This window comes from Apium graveolens, chromosome 10 (genome assembly GCF_009905375.1).
Source record: "Apium graveolens cultivar Ventura chromosome 10, ASM990537v1, whole genome shotgun sequence".
Lineage (NCBI taxonomy): Eukaryota > Viridiplantae > Streptophyta > Magnoliopsida > Apiales > Apiaceae > Apium > Apium graveolens.
This window is the reverse complement of record NC_133656.1, coordinates 133185735-133205416: the sequence shown is the minus strand read 5'-3', so window position 1 is coordinate 133205416 and position 19682 is coordinate 133185735. Positions and strand designations below refer to the sequence as shown.

The 19682-nt window shown below is 35.0% G+C and overlaps 1 non-coding gene across 1 annotated transcript; it reads right to left on the bottom strand.

Annotated features, from left to right (window-relative positions):
- Positions 1–19124: 19124 nt before the first annotated feature.
- Positions 19125–19231, bottom strand: LOC141694021 (small nucleolar RNA R71). Its single transcript, XR_012563354.1, has one exon. It is a non-coding gene; the product is annotated as a small nucleolar RNA R71 (small nucleolar RNA).
- Positions 19232–19682: the final 451 nt, after the last annotated feature.

Sequence of the window (19682 nt, the reverse complement as noted above, 5' to 3'; positions counted from 1 at the left end):
ATTATTTATATTATGAATCGTAGTCATAATTCCCTGTAATTAAAATAATTACACGGATTAATTCAAATTACTGAACCGGAATATAACCAACAGAACAAGGTAACATAACAGGGTTACACGCGCACAACGCGCCACAACACGAACATCGCAAAGCTACCAAGAACACAGGGACGGCCGGAAAGTTCAGAGCCACGCACCCAAACTTCACCCACATACACACACACATACACGAACTGTATACACACATCAATACACATACATACAATCACATATGTATACATATACATATAACAGCATAGATGAATCGATTAGCAATCAAAACAAAAAGGGTGGAAGTAGTTACCGAAACACAGGCGGTATAAGGAGTAATAAGAAGGAACGACAACAAGAAAAGAAAGGAAATACCGATAGAGATTGATAATAATAGAGAGAGCGGAGAGAGAGTAGAGTGATAGAGAGAGAACGAGAGATGAGAGATTGAGAGACTACAGATTGATGTTTACCATCTCCAACGACTCACTCCTCTGTTTCGTTTAATTACACGACACGTGTCCCGTTTAATGGACACGTGTCGTGTCCTGGCTGATTACGAACCAATTCGTATCATTTTAATCGATTTTAATGGTAAAATCTGCGAATAATTATTACCCAAACCGTACCCAAAATAATTCTAAAATTTTCTAAAAATCCCGAAACTAATGAAATAGAATTTTTATAATTTTTATAACATTTTTGAAATGTAACTCGTATCCCCATTTCGAAATTAACGAATCGAGCTATATTTTAAATAAATTCAGAAATTTATGAAAATAGTCTTAAGATGTTACAAATATCCCAAAGTAAATAAAAACGTAAATTATGAAATTTTAAAACAATTTCTGAAGCGCGATTTATGCCCGCTTTTTAACAATTAACGAAATAACGCGCAGGTAAAATTAATCCCTAAAATTTCTAAAATAATTTTAAAATTCTCAGAATATTCCAAACTTAAATAAATATGAGTTTCATAATTTTTGAAGAATTTTAGAATTAAATATGGATTTTACCATTAAACATACTCAGAAAATCATTTAAAGATAAATAATTAATGAAATATTGATTTCTCAATTTTATAAAATCCTAAAAATAATTATTGTAATTATAAAATCATAAAAATAATTTTTGAAATATTCTCAATATTTATGCAAATAAATTTGCACCAAATCCACTTTGGAAAATAAAAACAATCCAATACGACTCCATAATTAATCACACGAACAACCCGGTATATTATAAATTACACCTATACAATAATCAACCAACACAAAGCGGTCAAAACCAATACACATATTTTAATAATTTCCGTAATAATCACATATTTAAATAATTGAAAAACACACGAGTCGTTATATCCTTCTCCCCTTATAAGGATTCTGTCCTTAGAATCTGGTCTAATTAATTAAGTGAGGATATTTGTCAAGCATATCTGACTCAAATTTCTAAGTAGACCCTTCTACTCGAAGGTTCAAACGTACTCATAATAGGTATGCACTCATTTCCAAGGACTTGCCTTTAACGATCAAGAATTTGGATTGATCACTATATGCAGAACAACTTAGACAAGAGCCTCATTGGCTTCTTGATCAATTACTTAATTTCAACCCAATACTTATCACTTTAATATTGACAAGCAAAATACATTAGGTATGCACATTGGAGTGACGGTCATATCATTTTATGAACAACTTTATCTATATGTATCAATACCTCGAATGGTTTACTAATTTTAGGACTTAGCTTGTCCCTTCTACTCAACTTATCCAATCTCTTTCAAGACGACATTTTTACTAACACTACCGGTCCTATTTCTATACTCATATTTTCTCTCAATACAATTTCGTTTTCTTTCTTTGTCTACTCCGAGCTGCTTCAACTAATAGCACTACGCTTTTGGCGTGCCGATTTAACTTAGGATTTAACAACTTAGGATTTAACAATTTTCTTTCTCCCACTTTATTCTAATAGAAATGGGAACCTACACTTGCGTTCACACGAAGCTTGATACAGGGGCATTACAAAACTGACATTGCTGATAAATGATCATTCCAGTGTTTCCTTAAAACTTCACCTCTCAACATATCTTACATTTCCTAAATCATTTCCGTACTTTGACTCTCCACATAAGGATGTTAGACGGAGCTCGTTTTTAACTTGGTTTCTAAATGTTTAAGCATCTCTTATTCTTTTTCATCAATTAAGGCTGAAAAGTAGTCTCATATATTCACGTATTATCACCTTTAAGTATTTAAACTCCAGATTCCACTCTTTCCAATTCGTCTATTAGCTCCTCGGTGGTCTTAATTACATTCAACCTTCTCTGCCGACATAATGCATCTGTTACCATACAGTTTTACTTAGGTAGTTGTTAATGGATTAATTCAGAATCTCTTGTTAACCCTAGTCAAAATTTCATTCTTGAAGACTCAACACATAGTTACTTTCCTTCTGATCCTTGGAGAGAAATTCTTGGGCATTCCACACAGACTTTCTTATTCTTTGAGTAGCTGAGGATGTTATCAATAAATACAGTTTGCTTATCCAAGCACTCCTTATACACCACGTTCCTTAATTTCTTATAATCACCTGATGCACTCGTCATTTCACATAATATCACCCGAGCTCGCAATGCTCTTAACTCACTTTAATCGTAATCTCTGAAATTTTCTTAGGTTGGATCTTAAGTTATTCCTCGAGATATAATAGATTGCTTGAATTAGGTCTCATAGGAAATTAATTCTTTATAGGGGTCACTTATTCTTATTCGTTGTTTTGTTAAACTCCCACTTCACGATTCGCCTCTTGTAAAGTCACTTCCTGGATCTGCTTTATCCACTAGGCGTTCCAATATTTCGTTTTTAACTCTTTGACCTGTCCAACACCTCCTGATCTATCTTGAAATTTCCTTTTTATACTTGGTTATCACTATTTTTCTTTAAATTTCCATATATCTTGACATCTCTTCAATAACTTAAATACTTAATATTGTGAATTCCCTGTGGGATCCCATTTCTTAATTCTTCTACTTGTAGCATCCAAGTGCTGGAAGAAAATCTGGATATATCGTGATCGTTCTCCTGGGCGTATAAATTTCCGTTTTCTAACTACTAACATCGTGATCCATTATTTTCTCTTGACATCTTATTTTTCCCTTCACAACTTCAACTGAAAGGTTACACTATCCATCTTCTTCCTTTTGGATTATGAACTTTAGCTTCCAATTCCAACTTTCAGAATTCTATAGTTAATCCCTCTGGTATAGTTTCTATGTCCGTTATTACTTTCCTCTATCTTTGCTTTTCCTCGTGAACACATACTTCAACCTCTCATGGCCCGTATAGATCTTACACCTTTCTCTATACATATCATGTTTCCCAAATCCTTCAAAACGAATATTATTACTGTTAATCCCAAATTATGGGTAGGATACTTCTGCTCATAAGGTTTTGGTTGTCTGGATGCATATACAATAACTCTATTGTGCTGCATCAACACACATCCTATTTTCTAATGAGAAGCATCACTATACACTACCAAACCTCCTTGATACTTTTAAAATGATAAAACAGGTGTTGTAACCATTCTTTCATTTAACTCTGTAAAACTTTCTTTACCCTTCTTTACTTTATATAAACTTCTTACTTTTATGAGTGTTTCTGGTCTCTTTTTATTCGTAGTATCTTTAACTTCTGCTGAATCTCTTTTGATCTTTTCTACATTGACTATTTATGTTACGAACTATATTTCATACAACTTCTTTCTTCTCCAACTTCCCAGTTATCATTAAATGCTTCGCATGGTCCTCCGTTGACTTTAAGTATCACAACTATAGCTTACTCGGATATTCCTTAAAGGTGCTGTCCATCTAGTTCAAATATTACTGGTATATTGGTTAATATAGATGACAATATGAGAACAGTACTTAGTTATGAAAATTATCCTTGATACATCCATAGGTTTAATCTTCAATTAGTGAAATGTCAAGTCTTAAATCAGTCTTATAAAAGTACTTTGCTTCCTTCGTTTGATCAAACAAATAATTGGGTCAAGGTAACAGATACTTGCTCTTGATAGTAAACTTGTTGAGCTCTTGTTAATCGACGCATAATCACATACTTCCATCTTTCTTATTAACATTTAATACCGGTGCACCTTATGGGGTACCCTAGGTCTAATCATTTCTTTTTCTAGCATTTCTTGAATTCACTTTGCTAACTCCTTCACTTTAACTGGCGCCATGCTGTGCGGAGCCTTGGACACTAGCTTCATTTCAGGTGCTAAATCAGTCACGAACTCAATTTCTATATCCGAAGGAAATGTTGATAACTCATCCAAAAACATATCTTTAAATTCCTTAATTACCATAAAAATCTTCATACTTTGTTTGCTTCCGACTTTTATGTATTCCATATTCACCATAATGCTCATATCTTGATCACCGTAATTTTCATTAACAAATTCGTTACCTTCTTTTATCTTCTGAACCTCCTCACCTTCTCATTTGGCATCCTCAGAATTATCTTTTCGTCACGACGGTCTGTCTGGACATCACGCTTTAGTAGTCAATCCATTCCTTAGAATAATATCAAATCCTCTTACCTCCCAGGATATCAATTCTACACAACTTATTGCCAGGAATTTCAATTTTACCATTGGTACTCACTTACTTTAACAACTACACGTTCTTGACTTGCTAGTCCGTTAATCACAATCTTATCAATTCAACAGGGTAATTCATCTCATCTATAAAACCTTGAGAGATAAACAATTAAGTTTCTCTCACATCTTTTAATACCTTAACACATAAGGTATTCACCTTGATTATCCATATCATCACGTCCGTATTCCGTACAACATATTTCACCGGAAAATCGCGTATTCTCGTTCTCGAAAATATATTCCTTATTGGAGTGGATTCCCTTGATTCTTAGTGGATTCTTCACTGGGACTAGTAATTTGTAATCCTCGCCAAGTGCCCTTATTTCCTTCCCATGCATAAAACGTAGATGGAATTTCGTCCGCTTAATTCAGGATACGTTGATTTCTGCTTGAAAACCTCTTGCAAAGAACGACAATACAACGAAGCAACTAGAAGGATTCACAATTCAACAAAATTGAAAGTTGAAAAGAAAGAAGAAACAAGGATTTAAATATGAATGAGACAACCACATTGGTACTTAAGATGGCCGGTCTTTCATACCATATGACATACAACACATGATTAGGTGGCGTCCCACCCGACTCTTCGTCATTCTGACAAAGTGTCTCACCATAACACTGTTTGTCCCAATCAGAAAGCAAAATTTGAGGGAAGCCAATAAATCTGAAAGGAATGGAATATCTTTCTTTTTGATATCATCATAAAGAATTAATAAAAGATGTTCATACATTTTTAGGAATTAAAAAGGAATATACGCTGTAATGCTGAGGACGAGAATGATACCGTTGGTCACCATCCACATTTCACTTGTATTCATCTTTCGAGCTTGCTCGATCATTTCCCAATTATATCATATAACAACTTTAGAAGTATGCTAAAATGCCTTCGCAACTAAGCATTATGGTAGATTCTTACTTGTCAAGTCTCGCGTCTGTAACGTCGCACCTACACGTATAATACTTTAACAATTCGATCATAATGGCATTCTTATCTGATAACTTCGGGCTTCCTCTTTTAATTTAGAATAACCACGAACCATACAATATAACGATCCTTTTGTTAACAATATTCTTCTTTTAGAGAGGTTTGGAAATCTTTCCAATCTTTTCGATCACGCTCCGGCTTCGGTTGAATCAATGAATTCTTCGAACTCTGATAGTCCTAGTAATTGAATGTATAGTTACTCCGTACGCTGATTATGCTGTAAATTTTATCAAACAATACTTGCACCTTACTGTTAGGAATAATCAACTTCTTCATAATCGCAGGTTACTTCGTTATTGGAATTAGCAATACTAGGTCTGAAACAGCATCTTTCCAGGTAATCCAGGCTTTCTAACAAACAAGAAACTCAAGTAGTAACTCGACAACCAATGTTTAAAAATCATTTTATTCAAAAAGGCTTTTAGAAATTTGTAAAGGAAAATCTTTTTCGAAAATTTGTCTAAAAAGTTTGAAAAATCACAAACCTGGTTGTCCTTACTATATGAGTTGGTTGTTGTCCTTCCGACCTATAACGAGGTACCATATTAAAGAAACAATCACATAAAAGTTCGTTCACTCCAATCTACCTTTTCTCCTTCATCGTGTCCACTTACCTTCCTTAATCGACGAAACTTCAATTGTTGTCGCACATTATCTTATTCGTAGTTTCACATCAAAGCTCCCATACTGGTGATACTCCCGACATTATCGTTACAGTAGTTAAATAGAACAGACTATCCAATAGTCCACAAGTCTATTTCATAGAACAAAGTTTACCCGTATCACATCACATCACTACTTTACATATCGCAGTTATCATATCATCATCATTTAATTTCACAAATATTCCAAGTTTATACTTTTCTCTCTTACTCCTTCAAAATTCATCTAGTTCATCCCATACTTATTCACGGGTGGCTTAGTCACTAAGGGCTTCTTTTAACCCGATAACAGCTATCCTCTGAAACACTTAAATCTCCTTTCTAAACTTCGTCTCACCTCTATTTATAACTCAAGCGCTCACCATTTACTGTAGCTCTCGAATCCATCTTTGTAGGTACAATTGCTTCATAGGACAAGTTCTAAACTGGGGGTATAGAACAAGATGTAGGGTAGATTAAAGAGATATGCTCACAGCCGAATGTCCAGTGAAACAAGAATAAACAGATGGAGGTTCTTGAATAGGTAGTCTCATATTAAGAGGTAGAAAAGTAGCATAGAATAGCTTGAAGAAGTGCACTCGTTATAACAGAAGGTAGTACCATTAATGCTGGTGGAGGAACAAGGTACAAATCCAATCTGAAAGAAGATGACGATCCTTGAACGGAAAGCTCTAAACGATCGAATGACATCAGGAAATCAGGATCTGCCATTGCCGTTGTCTGGAAATCACGTCACAAGCTGAGAATCCCGAATCGCAATACGAACTATGCCGGAGACCTACTATACCATCGCACTCAATCTCACAACGTCTTATCTTTCTACTTCCTATTCCTAATCCTAACCCTCTATCCAATCCCGACAATCTAGGCTTGTTTCAGTGACTTATAACCTGTAGCTCTGATACCAACCTGTGGCGCCTTCCAAACCCGGGTCAGAAGTTTGGGGTCCACAACATAAACACAATATATAAAACTGTATAAGAAATATTATTTATAATGACCCTGCTTCACAAAACCACGGATCGCAACAGGTTAAAGTATGAAAATAAGACACAACCTTAACTTTTATTACAACGTTCCAAATCCCAACTAATTTAACTTAAAATTGATAATAAAATCATTCTTACAATATGACTATCTCTATACCGCATGAAGCTTCTACTAGCTTGATTCAACTCCCTGGAACCTTAGCCCGCACTTTGGACTGAGGAACTTCACTATCATCCACATTCTTTTCAACTGTAAAATATATAAAAGATTCGTAAGGGTGAGCTAACTAGCTCAGCAAGTCATAATAGTGATAACTGAGGTTAAACAATGATCAATTGAAATGATTCAAAGGAATCAAGTTGCTTTTTAACTCATCATTAGAATTGGATATTCATTTTTAAGTTTTAAAAACCAAGGTTAGGCTGCTGATCAGTCACGCACTAACCCCGAGCAAGCACACAACACTGCTTTAATTACTGGATCCAAGGCACACATTGGCCTAACTTGACCATTGGTATGGTCTGACCACGAATTTGGTCCACATATATAAAAACTATCCAATCCTAAAGCAGTTCAATATGATAACAATATGATTCAATAAAACAAGATCATAATCGATGATGGTTAAATATTTGCATAAAACATAAGAAAACTCATGGATATCTCAAGGGTATATCAGGGTATGTATAAGAAACGGTTTTCAGTTTGTACAAGGGTCAGGTATCAAACCAGTAATGATTTTTCAGGATATGGTTCTTTGATGTTACTAAGAATGATTGGGGTATAAAAGTTTCTATGTTTTCAAACCATTTTCTTCTGGTGTTTGGTGTTTGGTAGTTAAACATTTGGGAAATAGTATCATATTTGGGTGGTTTGGTGTCTGAGGATCAACAAAGGAAGGTTTACAAAGAACAGGGCTTACGGCTCAAGATCAAGAAAAATCAGGGATTCAAGGGTAAATAGTTAATGCACTTGCAATGTAAACAAGAGTTATTTCGAATAATAGCGACATGTTATGAAATAGTTTGAAAATATTGGTAATATATATCTTAAAGCAAAGTTCAGAAATACTTGCCTTACAAGGCTTTATAACTATTACTGATCAATTCTGGACCAACTCTGCCGCTTAGGCTTTTACATCCAACCACTATGTCACTCTGGATTCGACCTTGACACTCAGGTCTTCCTGTTGAACCTCTACTGAACTCGTCAATTGACCACTAGGTTATCTTTAGTCAATCGTCCACTTTCAGGTTCTGGATCATAACCTACAGGGTCGAAATGCCCTACGTTAGACGTCTAGGTATGCTTGACATATCCTCGATACTAATTCTTACCCAACGATATTCAAACCCGACTCGTAATTATTCATATTAGAATAACACAGAACACAATTAGGGTTCATATTCTCGAAATCGATCCAGTGTTCATTTTCAGAAAATACGTATACTCGTCATTTTACGAAATTAGGATTACGGTGTTTTGGCCAAAACATACAACACAACATACAATCAGGTTCTGTATAAACATACGTATATGTATTTACTTATACTCGCTCGACGTCCCGATAATCCTCGGATACGCTTCCCGTATTCCCGTAGTTTGATTTTCCGGAAATTGGACAGCGTCTCCTTTGTTTATCGGACTACCCGTCGAAACATCATCGACGTCAATAACACAAATCACAATCCAATTCGAACCACGACAACCAGTTATAACTTACAAATTCCAATCACCGATACAATTTAGTTATTAATTATTATTACTCGCATGTTTATATTTTTATTTGTAGGACTCAGAAATGATTCATCACTGTCCACCATCGGCTCGCCGAGGCTCATTGCCGACGGCGGCAAAATTTTCGGGGCACCCAATTATTCGGATTCCAACACAAAAATTCCACCAATTAATTCAGTTAAAACCAATCGCACAAAATTATTTATATTATGAATCGTATTCATAATTCCCTGCAATTAAAATAATTACACGGATTAATTCAAATTACTGAACCGGAATACAACCAACAGAACAAGGTAACAGAACAGGGTTACACGCGCACAACGCGCCACAACACGAACATCACAAAGCTACCAAGAATACAGGGACGACCGGAAAGTTCAGAGCCATGCACCTAAACTTCACCCACATAGACACACACATACACGAACTGTATACACACATCAATACACATACATACAATCACGTATGTATACATATACATATAACAACATAGATGAATCGATTAGCAATCGAAACAAAAAGGTTGGAAGTAGTTACCGAAACACAGGCGGCATAAGGAGTAATAAGAAGGAACGATAACAAGAAAAGAAAGGAAAGACCGAGAGAGATTGATAATAATAGAGAGAGCGGAGAGAGAGTAGAGTGAGAGAGAGAACGAGAGATGAGAGATTGAGAGACTACATATTGATGTTTACCATCTCTAACGACTCACTCCTCTATTTCGTTTAATTACACGACACGTGTCCCGTTTAATGGACACGTATCGTGTCCTGGCCGATTACGAACCGATTCGTATCATTTTAATCGATTTTAACGGTAAAATCTGCGAATAATTATTACCCAAACCGTACCGAAAATAATCCTAAAATTTTCTAAAAATCCCGAAACTAATGAAATAGAATTTTTATAATTTTTAAAACATTTTTGTAATGTAACTCGTATCCCCATTTCGAAATTAACGAATCGAGCTGTATTTTAAATAAATTCAGAAATTTACGAAAACAGTCTTAAGATGTTACAAATATCCCAAAGTAAATAAAAACGTAAATTTTGAAATTTTAAAACAATTTCTGAAGCGCGATTTATGCCCGCTTTTTAAAAATTAACGAAACAACGCGCAGGTAAAATTAATCCCGAAAATTTCCAAAATAATTTTAAAATTCTCAGAATATTCCAAACTTAAATAAATATGAGTTTCATAATTTTTGAATAATTTTAGAATTAAATATGGATTTTACCATTAAACTTACTCAGAAAATCATTTAAAGATAAATAATTAATGAAATATTGATTTCTCAATTTTATAAAATCCTAAAAATAATTATTGTAATTATAAAATCATAAAAATAATTTTTGAAATATTCTCAATATTTATGCAAATAAATTTGCACCAAATCCACTTTGGAAAATAAAAACAATCCAATACGACTCCATAATTAATCACACGAACAACCCGGTATATTATAAATTACACCTATACAATAATCAACCAACACAAAGCGATCAAAACCAATACACATATTTTAATAATTTCCGTAATAATCACATATTTAAATAATTCAAAAACACACGAGTCGTTATAAGATCTATGTGGATGATATTATCTTTGGTTCTACTAATGAAAAGCTATGTCAAAGATTCTCCAAGCTTATGTAGAGTGAATATGAAATGAGTATGATGGGGGAATTGAGTTACTTTCTTGGACTTCAAGTCTGTCAAAGAAGTGATGAAATCTTCATCAGCTAAACCAAGTATGTCAAGGATTTATTGAAAAAGTTTGGTATGGTTGATTTTTCAGCTACAACTACACCTATATCTACAGCTACAAAGTTGGATGAAGATAAAAAGGGCAAGAGTGTAGATATCTCAAGCTATAGAAGAATGATTTGATATTTTCTGTACTTAACTGCAAGTAGGCCAGACATCATATTTGCTACATGTCTGTGTGCAAGATTTCAAGCCAATCCAAAAGAATCACATTTGATGGTTGTGAAAAGGATTTTCAAATACTAAAAGGAGATTCCAAACTTGGGATTATGGTATCCTAAGGGAACATGTTTTGAAGATATTGGATACACAGATGCAGATTTTGCTGGATGCAGGGTTGACCAAAAGAGCACTAGTGGTAGTTGTCAGTTTCTTGGATAAAGACTTATATCCTGGTATAGGAAGAAACAACAATCTGTGTCAACTTCCACAGCTGAAGCTGAATACATAGTTGTTGGAAGTTGCTGTGCTCAAGTGCTTTGGATTAGAAATCAGCTAATGGATTATGGCCTAATGTTACACAAAATTCCAATTATGCGTGATAATAATAGTGCTATATCTATTGTGGCTAATCCAGTTAATCATTCTAGAACAAAACACATTGATGTAAGAGCACCCTAATTCCTTATGCAAAGCGTCAATACAAATCACAAAATCTCCTTTTCCATCCGGCAATGCCAACATAGGGGCCGTCACCAACCTTTGCTTCAGTTGTTAAAAGCTTTTCTCGTATTTCTCTGTCTATTCAAACTTCTCAGTCTTACGAGTAAGCCGCGTTAAAGGGGCTACTATCTTCACAAACTTGAACGAACCTCCGGTAGTGACCGGCCAATCCTACCTATGGTAGTTTCCCTAACCATGGTCATCAATTCCTCAATATGAACATCATCCGGTCCTGCGTTAGGACGCTCTATTGGATCCACAATCTGATCTCCAATAACTAATAAAACATCATCGCGTTGTTGCTCCTCAACCTCAGGGTTCGGAGTCCCGCTACCATCTACGATAACGAACTACGCTTCTATCACGATATTTATAAGGGTTCCCATAAGGGTTTTAACTGTCAGTACTACGTTAGGTAGCCCGACTATGAACTTGGCAAGAGTTCTTATTATCTTAGTGAACTTATTATTTTAACGTCATATCATCTCTGAGGTTTATAACGCTTGGCTCTGATACCATTTCTGTAACACCCCCAAATCCGGGGTCGGGGATTCGGGTTGTCACGAGTTCCATATCCCTTAACAACACTTAATCTTAACAATCAACCAATTACTGCGTACTGTGACCCCACAATATACACACACACACCGCAAGTTATAGTCTCAGAGATGAATACCCAAAAAATAACACAAGTCATTTTATTCCACATAATAAGCCATTACACCTCAAGAAGGTTCTGAATAAATTTACATTTCTCTGTCATTATTACAATTCATATTATACATAACTCTGGTTCATCAATAGTTGAAAACCTAGCCTATTGGTAGCTCCTACCTCAGCTACGGCGGCATCAACGCTTCCAGAAAACTGCGGAACATTTTCTAACCGCTTGCGAATTGGAAGCTTGGTCCTGTTCATCTTGTCTATCTGATGTTGTGTAATGAAAGAAGAAAGCAAGGGTGAGGAACAAGCCCACCAAAATAATATGTATAATGATTTATAATATATGAGCATTCTCATAGTACTCATGAAAGTCTTGGTCAAGAAGAAATGAACCAAGTTTGATATCTTACCGCGACCAAGTCGCAAAATATTCAGTATATATGTATATATACTTTTCAAAATCTTGGAAGTCCTCTTCCATGCATAATATACACAGAGTTCCAGTTTATAACTGTATAAAAATATCGTTGCAAGGTGATCTCATATATCTAACCTTGTCTCAACATTTTTCTGAAAATCTTTGTCATGCATAAGATAATCATTTACTAGATATAAGTTTAAAAGATGAAGTTACAAGATACTCCAATATACTTATATCTTTTCCGAATACTACTTGAACTACCACCGTTCAAGTTATAATTAGTTCATCCCATAGATTAAGCTACAAGACAAAACTTGTATAGAATCAATCTTTAAAATATCATCAAAATAAAATGAAGTTACGAGATACTTCATTTGATGCAAACCTCATTTTGAAAGCTTGACCCTGCCAACACTCAACAATCGCCCAACCGTAGCCTTCCTATTGAAGTGCTCTGGGTAGTGTTGCAGAAATATCCAATTGGATGATGAACTCATTACGGGAGTTTGCCGCTCCAGGAAGACCACTTACGATGATCAGTCGTAGTAGTGCAACCCCACCATTTTCTACATGTAGAGGAGAACCTGTCGGATTTACTTGTCAACCGAACACTGGACTCCTAAGGAATGGACCGTCTTAGCGGAACTTCCAGGCCATTTGGGCCAATATAATAAGGCAGGGCCGGCGCCACTCTACCCCTTACGCCACTCCTAGTTCAGATGAAATCCATGACTCTGAAACGTAAAGCTCGTCCCCACTTTCCCCAAGTAGAAACTTGTTGATACTGCTCCACCAAGAAGTCGCATCTAGTTGGAAAGGAAAACTCACCGATATTTCCCAGGCGATGCCTGTTAATGGATTAACTTGTTCCCAGAATTTTACTTCCCGAGTATTGGGTAAGTAATCAAAAACTCTTTTATCAAAATAGCAACCTCGTTGCGAATATAAAACACACCACAGAGCCGGATCCCTCAGGTTTTGAGCGAGTATTTAAATCCCCTTTGAAAGGAAGATCTTAAATATAAATGAGTTTTGGGATCCGCTCTAACTTTTAAAATCATTTTGAAGACTCGCAAAACATTTTTTTGGAATGTTTGGAGTGATGCTGATTTACTAAAATAAATCAGTCCCGATATATTAGGAAATATCTGAATATTATTATTTAAATAATATCCTCAGAAAGAATAATCTTTATAAAAATAATTGAAGTAGAAGTTTTAAAAGTTATACTTGCAATGAATATTAAATAACCAAAGATATACTTATACGAAAGTACTATCTTTATTTGAATAATCAAAAGTGAGTTAGATTATCGACACATTATTCCTTAATAAAATAAAGAATAATAATTAGTAGTTAATCGGAGTCATAAGTCCTCGAATGAATATTCAAATAATAATATTCATTAATAAAATAAACGGAGTCATAAGCCCTCGAATGAATATTCAAAATAATATTCAATAATAAAATCAACGGGGTCATAAGCCCTCGAATGAATATTCAAAATAATATTCATTAATAAAATAAAGTTATCGAATAAACCTTATTCGATTCATAGTTTTAAAAACTATTCATATATATATATATAAATATATATTATACTCGGGAGCCTCGACTCCCGGTTTTAGAAAAAGTTCACCTTTAGGTCCCCTATACTAAGGGTATATGCAAATTACCGCTTATCTCTAGCATAGGTATTATCAACTGAATCAATAGATATATGTATCAAGAATACGAAACATGCATGCATATATACCATATCACATGCTACAATATATCGCAAGAATTTTCTAATTAACCATCATGCATCTATCACAAGATAATGCATATACATATGTATACATCACAACAACAATATAACGGATAGAAAATTTGCCTGAGCGACTGGGGGTTACAAATGGCTTGGGATGAGTCTGGTAACCTATAAACAACATATAAGTTGGAATTAAACCCAAGTCACTTATCAATCTATACTTTAACCAATTTAGACTTTAACGCTCGCTTTGCGCTTACTGATTCTCTTAAGTCGCTCGAGTACCCTCGGCTCCACCATTTTTAATAAATCAACCATTACGAGTTTTAAGGTGATTCTTTCGCGAGTGTCTTACCAACTGCCTAATACACTTTAAATAATTGTTTCATACTCCAATTAGTCCTTTTAGGTCTTTAACCTATGTTTCAAAGTAAGGCGAGGGGTAATGATTTATTCGCGAAATGTCGTTACTTAAAACGGTCGTTTCTCCTAAACCGTACATCGGAATCAAACGAACTACATATCAAAACGAAGCTCGTAACATGAACTATCTAATAATGGCAATGGTCAAAACCTAACAGTGAGTTCAAGGGTTCTGATGTTAAGAACAAAAACAGTCTACGGTAAATCGGGCATTACGACGGCTATGTTTACGCAATTTCCCAAAATTTTACCAAACCAATTCAACACCAAACCATCACCAATCAATCCCAATACAACCATATGACAATATCACTCATCAACCACTTTAAACCATTTAAACCAAGCCCAAATCATACCATGAATCATCAAGAACAACTAGTGCTACTCTTAACTTCCAAAATCAACAAAAACACTTAACAACTAAGATCTCAACATGACAAAGCAACTACTACACTTAATCTATCATTCCATCATCATAATCATTTATACCAATCAACTTAATGCTAAGATAATTTAGAGTTATACCTTCCTTGAAGCTTTTAATCAATGAAAGATCTTTGGAATGCCCATGGAAGCCTTGATCTATGCTTAAGCTACCTTGAACTTTCATAAAAATCAAGAAAACCAAAGTTATTTCTTGAAGGTTACTATTCACCATCTTCTTCCTTGATTTATTGGAAGAGATTGTAAAGGAATTAGAAGCTTAAACTCATGGGATAGCTATATCTATGTATAAGGAACCTTAGATAATTACCTCATGATTTAACAAAGCTTGGATCTTGGTTTTGGATTTTTCTTTCCTTTGAAAATGAAAAAAAGCCGAGAGCTTGATGAAGAAATGAGATAGCTTTTTGTTTTTGATGAAAATGAAATGTTTTGGCTTGCTTGGTTGTTTTTTTGATTTGTTTTGTTTTTTTTCTTACCTTTTACCATGGTAACTTTTGTGTGGTTCTAAATCAACCAACAACACACTTGCTTTGGTCATGCTTATATCACCATGTGATGTCACCCTCCCACCTTTGTCCTCTTCTCATTGGTTTGATGACATCATCCCCACTAATCTCTTTGATTAGCTTCTAATTACTTGGCTAATGACCGCTGATCTGTTATACGGTTCGCTTAACTTTCGTTTTCATTTATCGTTTGAGGGATCATACCCGGGATCTTATTACTTGGGTTCCCTTAACCTTTCCCAATACATTATATTCCTTTTATGATCCTCTCTTACAATCCTTGAATTTAAATCCTTTTTATCCTGTTACCTTATACTCAATTCTTTCGATATCTGGTGGATTTTCGGGAAAAATCAAAGTGTTCGAATTTGGATTCTGACGATCTTTACATACACTTATATCCCATATAAAGTACTAATAAGATCTCGGAATAACAATAGAAGAACCCCTACATAGTGTGGCATGAGAAGTTTTCTTATTCAGCAAAATCACTATTCATAAGGGTTTCAAAAATTCCAAAATTTGGGGTTATTACACTTGTAGGTAAAATTGGAATGCTTAATTCTTCATCCTGAAAGGCAAGAACTTAGCTAATAATTTGTAGCATATTAATTTCTAATAAATCAAAATTCATTTGGTTAATTGGAAATTAACTGATATATAAACTATAAATATTTCAGATTTTTCTGCATATTTATTTTTCAAAATTCAAAATTTAGCTTGGAATTTTTCAATTCTAAGAAAAATGTCTAAATGTTAATTTGGATTTTCAATATGAAAAATTAGCATAAGGCAGAATCAAAGTGATCAAAAGTATATAGAGAACTGAGTTCTCGATAAGTCTAACTTACTTATCGACAAGTCATTTTAAGACTTCTCGAGTGAGTTCTCGATAAGTCAATTTTCTGACTTCTCGAGGAACTTTTCGATAAGCTTCATTATGACTTATCGATAAGTCATTGTAGAGTTCTTTATAAGTGTTAACTCACATAGTCCTCTATAAGTATATTGTTAGACTTATAAATAACTCAGAACTGAGAAAATTAAATTTAATAAATTATTTTGGTAGAATAATTTTGACAAAATCATTCTTATTTTATTTTGATTCATTCAAATAAAAGTTGGAAACAATTCAGTCCATTTAGAACAAACCGGGTATTTATTTGACATCTCGACAAATCATTTTCTAGTTCTCGATAAGAGTCAGGAAAATGACATATCGATATGTATTTATTTTTTATATGACTTCTCGATAAACAAATTCCAAACGTCCATTTTTAGTTCTCGATAAGTCATTTACCTTTTACTATAAATACCTAGAACATACACATCCTTACACCTTCGAGAACTCTAAGTGACTGTTGAGTGGCATTTATGACACTTTATTACGCTCCGTAAAGCTTTGAATTGGTGCAAATGTACTCAAGTTGTTGGTGTTTTAATGTGTTTTCTAATATTTTTGCATTTCAGGCATTATTCTAAGAATCAAGTGAATTAGCATTGTTTTGGTGCTAATATGGTGTTAGGATGATGTCCAAATAATAAAGCTCCGGAAGCCAACTCGATTGCAGCATGAATTAAAGAAATTCAGAAGTTTTTCCAGAAGCACGGCGCGCCCGTGCTGGTTTAGCGCGCGGCCGCACCCATTTGTCAGAAAGCCAGCGTGCCCGCGCTGATGAAGCGTGCGGCCTCGCCGGGTCGGGATCCTAGAATCCTGATTCTAGTTGATTTACAATTGGAGGACTTGTATCTTGCAAGGGCTGCTATATATACCTAAATAAAGGACGTTTTCTAGGGAGACAGATATACCAGAGCACAAGGAGAGCCGTAAGAAGACAGTGTTAGCACGATTCAACGAAGACGAAAAAGATCTTGTTTTTACTTGTGAATCTTTGTTCTAAGTTGTAACTTAGATGCTAGTTTTCTTATTCGTGAACTTTACTCTTATTTCGTATTTGGTTTTATTATTTATTCAGTATAAAGACTACGTTTATTATACCATACTTTCGTCGGAACCCACGTTGATGATGAGTCTGATTATGGGCTAATCGTTATTATGGGGTTCTAGCGGATTTAATTATGGATTTCTTTAGTTAATTTGTTTCGATACCTTAGTGTGTGGTGATTGTATGATAACCTAGTATTGGTTGTGCTTATTTGTCTTATGAGTGTCGTGAACTTATAAGATATCGTGTTAATCTTTAATGAAGCGACAATGAATTTAAGGATTTAAAACTTGCCATGCTAGCATAGGTTCATGTGTATTGTTATGCATGATTCTTAGGTAATTTTAACCATCTTACTTGTCCTATGTAATCACGATAAATAACTTGTGCTTTAAACCTTTATGTTGTCAAATTCTATAGACATATAGAATCTCAATATAATTGGTGTATATTCAGCTTTTATCTATTTTGTGGATGTCTGGTAGTATGGTATTCGTGCAACGAAAGTTGGCGTTTATCGGTTTCGTGTTATCTGATTAGTGTCATCACCATTACATGGTAAGGTTAAGAATAATAAAGCTATTGAATGAAGTATTTAATGAAGCTAGAATCCCATCTTTGTCATATATATTAATTCAACCATTCTTATTCTCTTAGTTATAATTGTTAGTTTAATTCTTTATTTATAATCAAAAACCCAAATTGTTATCGTCTTAGCATTGGATAATAACCATATCATCGGTGCATAAGTGCATAAATTAATTAATTAACCAAAGCCAGTCTCTGTGGGAATGAACTAGAAATAATTCTATATTATTTGTGAACGCGTATACTTGCGTCTATTATTAGCGCGTGTTTAGTGACTAAAAAGTTTTTGGCGCAGCTCCCGGGGACTGCAGTGTTAACTTTAATTTATGTGTTTGTCATCAGTGATCGTTAAAGTTCATTGGGTCGGACATTATTACTTATCTATTTTCTTGTTTTATTTCAGGTACTCTAGCGAGCGTGTATGCATACGCATTCGCGATCTCATAAGAGAACTCTGGATAAAGCCGAGGAAGAAGTTGTAGTGGTTCGAAGGGATGTTTTTGAGGACGAAGAGAAGATAGAAGAAGAAGAGAAAATCGAGGAACCAGTTTTAGTAGTATTGGGAGATCAAGCAGAAATTCCTAAGGCTTTTGAGATGAATTCAAGCATGATTCAGATGATACAAAACTCTGTTCAGTTTGGGGGTTCTCCTACTGAAGACCCCAACATGCACATCAGGGATTTCATTGAGATCTGTGACACTTTCAAGTTCAATGGTGTGACTGAAGATGCTATCAACCGGTGACTATTCCCATTCTCTCTGAGAGATAAAGCGAAGTGCTGGTTACATTCTCTACCACCAAGGTCTATCACCACATGGGAGGATCTTGCTCAAAAGTTTCTCACTAAATTCTTTCCCTATGGCGAAGACTGCTGCAATCAGGAATGCTCTTACTCAGTTTGCTCAGCAAAATGGAGAATCTCTGTGTGAGGCTTGAGATCGATATAAAGAGATGCTAAGGAAGTTTCCACACCACGGCGTGCCTGACTGAATGATTATAAACTGTTTCTATAATGGATTGGGTGCTACTTCTAGACCCATGCTCGATGCAGCATCAGGAGGAGCCTTGTGGGCTAAGAGCTACAATGAAGCTTATAAATTGATTGAACTGATTGCTGCTAATGAATATCAAAATCCTTCCCAGAGACTGACTCATGAAAAAGTAGCAGGAATTCTGGAGTTGGATGCAACAACTGCTATAGCAGCTGCCCAACTTAAGGCTTTGACGATGAAGGTAGACACTTTGACTATTTATGGACTTAATTAAATCACTAGTGTCTGTGAGCTTTGTGACGGTGCCCATGAGACTGATCAGTGTGCTATTTCTAGTGAATCAGCTCAGTTCGTGAGCAACTTTCAGCGATCGCAGCAACCTGTGCCAGCCATTTATCATCCCAACAACCGCAGTCATCCTAACTTCAGCTGGAGCAAC